This window comes from Perognathus longimembris, chromosome 3, assembly GCF_023159225.1.
Source record: "Perognathus longimembris pacificus isolate PPM17 chromosome 3, ASM2315922v1, whole genome shotgun sequence".
NCBI classification, from domain to species: domain Eukaryota; kingdom Metazoa; phylum Chordata; class Mammalia; order Rodentia; family Heteromyidae; genus Perognathus; species Perognathus longimembris.
In genome coordinates this window covers 42,268,437-42,276,213 of record NC_063163.1, presented here as the reverse complement: position 1 = coordinate 42,276,213, position 7,777 = coordinate 42,268,437, and positions in this window count along the sequence as shown.

Sequence of the window (7,777 nt, the reverse complement as noted above, 5' to 3'; positions counted from 1 at the left end):
TCAAGGCATATCTTTTAGGAGGCCGGTTTTAGACAGGGGTTTCTGATATCCTTCCTGTTTGGTCACTTCAAGATAAGCATTTTTGCAAGACTCTTGATTTCATTGGTTAGCATAATATATGATGGGCAAAATGGACCAATTTCTGTGATGATTTGGTAAGCTAGTCAAGAAGGCAAGTTCAAGCATTTTTGTGTGTGTGGCTTATTGGCTTCTTGCTGGTATCAAGAATCTGTGGATGAAATCAAAGGACTGCCTAGACCATTTGTCCCAGGGACCTTCCTGGAGAGTTTCTCCAGCTCAGTGTCACTGACTTTATGCATGGGATTTCACTTTTGCAACAGAAAAAGACATCTTGTTTGGTGAGTTACTTCAGTAAAAATGACTGAATTCTCATCTCTTCCTTTCTGGTTTGGACTTGACTGTGACTGTCTTGTTTGGGAACACTTGATATTTGTCTTCTGAGAGGAAGCTTTGATTTGGTTTTCCTTATGAGGACCCACAGTTAGAAGATGTCTGATGTTGGGTAGGGAATCTCCACTCACCAAAGTTCTCTTGGTTTTGTGGGCTTTTGGAGATTTGTTGTAGCCGTAGCACTAATAACAAACACATGCTTCTGATCTGCAGTGTCTAGACTGCTGTGTCTAAGGAAGCAATGAAGATGGTAATTCTGTCCCCACATGCTGCCCATTGGATTGGGTACCTTTCAGCTACTTCTTGGCCCCAGTGGTATTTGGAATTGGGAGAGGAATGCCCTGGAATTGGGTTGTTGAAAGCATTTTGGGAAGGATTTAACTTAAGCCCATCAAGGCAAACTGTCTCCACAATTTCTAGGGAGTAACTTTGTTGAGTGTTTCCTTATTTAGTAGAGATTTTCTGTTTTCCTGGTGAATTCACTTTTGGTGATATGTGTGTATAAGTGTGTGTATTCATTTTTCTGAGGCTATTGTGAATGGGTTGTTTTCCTGATTTCTTTTGTAACATGTTTCTTATTGATATAGAGAAAAACAACTGATTTTTTGTAGATTGATTTTGTACATTGCTTTTTTGCTAAAAATGTTTATGAGAATTAAGAGTTTGAAAACAAATTGTTGAAAGCATGTCCTAAAGAAACAGGTGGGAAAGCTATTTCAAGAAAACAGTCATACTGAAACAGAATGAAAGCACAAAAAAAGCCTTTAAAGTTAACGCATGTCACCTGCTCTTAGTTTGTGACTAAACCCTCTAGACTTAACATTTCACCTGCACTTAGTTTTACATATACTCGCACATGCACACATAGACTCTATGGCATGGCTTAATTTAAAAACTTGAAAATTCTTTTTATTATTTTGTCAGTCATAGGGCTTGAACTGGGGGCCTGGGCACTGTCCTTGAGCTCTTTTGCTCAAGGCTAGCTCTCTATCACCTTGAGCCATGGCACCACTCCCAGTTTTCTGGTGGTTAATTGGAGATAAGAGTCTCCCAGACTTTCCTGCCCAGACTGGCTTTGAATCAGACTCCTCAGATCGCAACCTCCTGAGGAGCTAGGATTACAGGCATGAGCCACCAGTTCCTGGCTTTAATATTTCTTGTAGAAATTACAGAGTTATGACTGTTAGGGGGTCCAAGGGAAGGGAATCCCCCTATCTCCAAGGAGTCCACCACTCAAACAATCTCAAGCAAAAAGATGGGTTTATTGTGGAAGCGAAAAACTAACTGACCAGTCAGGGACGCAGCACAGACTCGGGAGCTGAAATCATGCCCCACATCAGTCCTCAAGCTGGGGTTTTTCAAGGCAAAAGTGCAGAATAGATGTAGGGGCTTGAATGTAGGGGATAAAGCACGCAATATGTTTACAGATGTAGGAGGTTGACACAGGGGGTAGAGCAAATAACAAGTTAGGCAAGGCATTTACAGAAGCAGACTTTTGGGGTCAGGTTGACCTAATAATCAAGATGGAGTCAGCTCTATTACCCCCAACATTTCCTACCATGTTTCCCTAATCAGGATGGAGTCAGCGCTACAACAATGACATACAGGTTTTTTTCTTGTAGAAATTATAGATTTATGACATACAGATTTTTAACTTTCTGCTTTTTATTTGCATCTGTTAACTTTTGCTCCAAAGTTTATTTCAGTCAGTTCTAGCCAAAATATAAATATCTTAAGAGTACACTCCTAGACTCATTTAAGACTAAGTAAAAGAAAAAAGTATAAGAGGCTTTAAAAGTAAGAAAGCTATTTGTTTCACCTGAAGAATGTGGACTGCAGTCTGCGCAGGACTTGCAAATAAATAATTCTTATAAGTTTCTTGGTGAGAGAAAACAAAAGCTTTCTTCAAAACTGTTGTTACAGCTTCTAGTGCTTTAGTGGTTAGGTCCAGTGCCCTCTGCCTCATCCTGGTTTAACTCCCAGTCAAGAGACTATGACAAAAATTTGGAAATCCAGAAAGAACTACTTTCCCTCATACCTATTCCCTCCTTTAAAACAACAAAACAACACTTCTTTTTTTTTTTTTTTCAAATTTTTATTATCAAACTGATGTACAGAGAGGTTACAGTTTCATATGTATTATCATACGTATCATAGGCATTGGATACATTACTTGTACTGTTTGTTACCTTCTCCCTCATACCCCCCTCCTCCTCCCTTTCCCCCCACAAAACAACACTTTTTCAAGACAACTTCTTAGATAAGGATTTTCTGAGAAACAAAGGAAGTCTTTTCTCCTTAGTAAGTAGTAGGAGACATTAAAATATAATGCATTAATTAATTAGTTAATGTGTGTGTGTCTATGTGTTCCATTCCTGGGGCTTGAATTCAGGGGGTGGGAACTGTCTCTGAGGTTTGTTTTTGGAGGGAGGGGTCAAGACTAATGCTGTACCACTTGAGGTATAGGTCCACATTTCTGGCTTTTTGGTAGTTTACTGAAGAAACTAGTTTCACAGACTTTCTGCCCAGGCTAGCTTCAAACCATGATCATCAGATCTCAACCTTCTAAGTAGTTAGGATTATAGGAGTGGGCTAAGAGTGACCAGATATTACTCCTCCTATCACTTTATCCTCCTTGGAGGATCAAAACGACTAAAATAAACTTTCTTAACATCTTAAAACCAACCCATAATGATCCAAGTGGGGGCCTCTTCTTTCTTCTCATCCTATTTAGACTAATACACATTCTTTTTTTTTTTTTTTTTCCAGTCCTGGGCCTTGGACTCAGGGCCTGAGCACTGTCCCTGGCTTCTTTTTGCTCAAGGCTAGCACTCTGCCACTTCTGGCCATTTTCTATGTATGTGGTGCTGGGGAATCGAACCCAGGGCTTCATGTATATGAGGCAAGCACTCATGCCACTAGGCCATATTCCCAGCCATAGACTAATACACATTCTTAATGAGGATTTGTTAGAAACCCAGTGCTCACATTTCCTTCTCTCAAAGGAAGAAATGTTTTGAAATCTAGATTGAACAGTTAGGAACAGAAAACCAAGATTTAGTCTTTTATGATAATATACAGACTCTAGAATCTCTTTTCTACAAGAGTCTCTCTTCAAAGTAATCAAAATCTGTACTTACATTAAGTTAAGAAAGCTTGAGGAAGCCATAAGGATTCTTTTCCAGGATTGGTACTCTTTTGGTTTAGTGGTGTTAGAAAATGCTCATATAAGGCTTTGTGTCTCTTAAAGCCAATGAAGTTATGAGGTTATAATAATGTAGATTAGAAGCACATGGGTAAATTTAGAGTTACAAATGACTTAAGGTGCTGGGAATATGGCCTAGTGGAAGAGTGTTTGCCTCGTATGCATGAAACCCTGGGTTCAATTCCTCAGCACTACATAAACAGATAAAGCTGGAAGTGGCGTGATGGCTCAAAAGGTAGAGTGCTAGCCTTGAGCAAAAAGAAGCCAGGGACAGAGCTCAAGCCCTGATTCCAAGCCCCAGGACTGGCAAAAAAAAATATTACTTAAGGTGTGGGTGAATTAATCAGACGATTGATAGTCTAACTAAGGGGAGGAAGACTTTTGGGAAGTAGCAAATGAATTTAAGTGAAAGTATAGTATTTTGTGCAATCATCCATGTATATAAACAAACAAGCATATAAACATAGAATATTTTTATGTATGTTATGGTACAAAACTGAAGTTAGGCCCTCTATTTTTAAAATTTTTCGAATTTTTTTGTTTTAAAATATAATTTTATTGTCATTAAGGTATTGTACAGAGAGGTTACTATTTCGTAAGCCAGGTAATGAGTACATTTCTCTCTCTCTCGCTCTCTCTCTGTCTCTCTCTCTCTTTTTGGATGTTACCCCTTCCTTCACTTTCCCCCAGGCTCCCCCTCCCATCCCTGCCCACAAGTTTTTCCAAGTAGTGTATACTGAATAGCATGATTGCATTTGTTTACCCTTCCACCCTCCCTTTCTATGTCCCTCTTTGCCTTCCTAAAAATAATCCCCAAAGAAAAACAACCACCATCACTACCAATAACAACAACAAAAATCCATGTTTCCATTTCCTGGAATTCATTTTGATAAATAGTATTTTAAATGTTCAAAGAAGTTACACCTTTGAGTTCTTCCTCTTATAGTATCCTCTTTTTGTTTGACTGTTCATGAATGCCTAGAGTCCTATGTAGGTTATCATGTCCTATTAGATTTTAAATCTAGCTTCCATATGAGAGAAAACATGCGATTTTGTTCTCTGAGCTTGGCTTACCTCATTTAGCATAATTTGTTCTGAGTCCATCCATTTCCATGCAAATAATATTCTTTCTAATGGATGAATAAAATTCTACTGTATATAGGTAATTTTAGTGATCCATTCATTTGCTGTAGGGTATCTGGGCTATTTTCTCTAATTTGGCTATTGTGAATAGTGCAGCAATGTACAGGGATGTGCAAGTGTCTCTACCTATCCTAACTTAAAATGTTCTGAATGGATGCCCAAGAGTGGTATAGCTGGATCACAGGGAAATTCTATGTTCACTTTCTTTTGAGGAACCTTCAAATTGCCTTCCAGAGTGGTTGTACTAGTTTAAATTCCCACCAACAGTGCACTAGGGTTCCTTTTTCTCCACATCCTCACAGCATTTGTTGTTCTAATTCTTAAAGTTGACCAATATAACTGCTGGGATGAGATGAAATCTCAAAGTTGTTTTGATTTGCATATCCTTTATAGCCAGGGATGTTTAGCATTTCCTCACATGTCTATACATCATTCTTCTTCTGAGCAGTCTCTCTTAAACTAATTTGCCCATTTATTGATTCATTTATTAGTTTGGGAGGAGTATTAGTTTTTGAGTTCCTTATATATTTTGGATAATTAGAACTTTGTCAAATGTATTGCTGGTAAAGATTTCCTCCCAGTCTGCTGGCTGCCTTTCTAGTTTAGTAACTATATCCTTTGCTGTACAGAAACTTGAAAAAAATTTTTAAATGTAATCCTGTTTGTCAAGTCTCTCTCATATTTGCTATGCTCCTGGGACTCTTTTTAAAAAGTTCCTACCTATGCCTATACGTTCTAATGTTTGTCCTGCACCATCTTGCAGTAGTTTCAAAGTTTCAGGTCTGATGTTGAGGTCTTTAATACACTTTGAATTGATAGGGGTGCATGGTGACAAACAGGGATCCAGTTTTAGTTTTCTCCATATGGATGTCCAGTGTCCCAACATTAATTACTGAGGAGGCTACCTTTTTTCCATCATATGTTTTTGGCTCCCTCACCAAATATCAGAGAACTGTAAATATATGACTTTATTTCTGAGACCCTATATTTAAATGATGGGGATTTTTGGGGGGCATATTGATCTGCTCTTCAAAGGAAATTATTAGAATATTAGGTTTTCTTTGTTTTGTCCTTTCCTTTTCTTGGAATGACTTTTGGGATTTCCAGAGGGACCCTGGTAGTCCAGAAGACATATATTAGACTTATAGCTATAAAAGGTTACAGATTCGTTGATTTTGATTTGGGTATTACTTTATAAACTTTGTCTTAATGGGATAACGTTGGTACTGTGCTCTAAGATGATAACCCATCATCTACTGAACAAATGGAATTGAAGTTGACACTGGCGTCCAGGTAAGTTTAGCTTAAGAAGACTCCTAAGCCTCTTTGTTGCTCAAGTGTAGCTAAAAGGGCTTTTATTTTGATATTACAGATCAATCATAATCCCTTCTCCTCCAACATGGAACCAGAACATATCCATCCTGGAAAGGGGGGGTAATCAAATTTAATTGCAAGATGTCTAATTAGTAGTGTTCAAAATATTTTAATAGTATAAAACATATAGGTACATCTCTTGAATTTTTACCTATGTATAAATCCATGCAATCACTTTCAGGGCAAATATCTTGGATATTTCTAGCATCATAGAAGATTTCATAATATTTCTTCCTAATCCTGACCTCATCCCCACAGATTTGTGTTTCCAGTTTTTGAACTTCATATGGTGTATACTTTTGGTGTTTATCTTACCTCACTTAAGTGTTATGTCTATCCCTATACAAAAGAAGTCACATCTTTTCCTGCTGTGTAATAATATATGACTATGCTACCTCCCCCCCTCGTCCTAGTACTGGGGCTTAAATTCAGGGCTTTGTGTTCCCATTTGCCTTTTTTGTTCAAGGCTGGCACTATAGCATTTGAGTCACACCTTTACTGGTAGCTTTTTGGAGATTAGAGTCTAATTGACTTTTCTCACTGGGATGGCTTTGAACTGATTTCAGATTTCAGCCTCCTGAGGAGCTAGGATTACAGGCATAAGCCACCAGTGCCTGGCCACGTTTATCTTTTGTACTGTTGTCTTGCACAGTTAGATTGTGTCTAGTTTTTCCTCTGCAAGCACAGACCTTCAGGAGGTGGTGTGAACAGGGCTCTCGGGTGCATGCTTTGTAGTAGAATTGTTTGGTTATGGGGAAGGTTCATGTTTAGCTTTACTAGGTTTAATCAGTTTCTCTGAACATTGAATCTTGAACTCTTAACTCTTTGCTTCAGCAAACCTTGAGGCCTATCAGCCTCCTCACAGTACTTCTGAGCTCAGGGATTGGGGAGAGGATACAAGCTAAATGACAGCTTAGCTGGAAAGTATGTGGGGACTCATGGGGGTTCCAGAAGCAACCATAGCCACTGTGTAAAACAGGCAGGATAAGGCAGGTGGCCTTTGGACTTTGTAAGAAAGCTCCATGTCTGTGATTGATGTGTTCCTTCTAGGCCAGGCTAGGCTAGGCAGGAGCTCCAATGGCTCCATTCCAAGCTCAATGTGGGAGGTGGTAATCAACAGAACCTTATCTGATTCTGGGCCGACCTGTAGAAAAGTACCTGGTTTTAGCAGTAAATTCTCCAAGATAGTTTCTTATCCAAGACTGAGAAAGCACATTATAGCCAGCCCAGTTGATCTTCATTTTAGAAGCTTCTGCAGAAAGTTAGCTACTGTCACAGGCTTCATGGATAACTTCCAACACTTTCTCAAAAATGATGCTTTGATTCTGATGGTGACATCTCTGCCAAACTTGAGGATGGACATTTGTTCTGGTACTTAGTTTTCACAGTTACCATAATTTCTTTTTTGAACTGGATATTTTAGCTCTTTTAACTGCACACATTTATTTTTCCAACTGTTCACAATTGCCAAACAGAAGCTTTACTAAGTGTCTAGAATTCATAATGGCTAAGACTTTTTAAAATGAATTTTGTTTTGTAAGACAAGCTGACACAACACAATTTCTCAAATTAAGCCCTCAGCCTTGCTGTTGTCTGAATAATTTGTACCCTGAATTGTTTATCTATTTCCCAAATCTCCTTTTG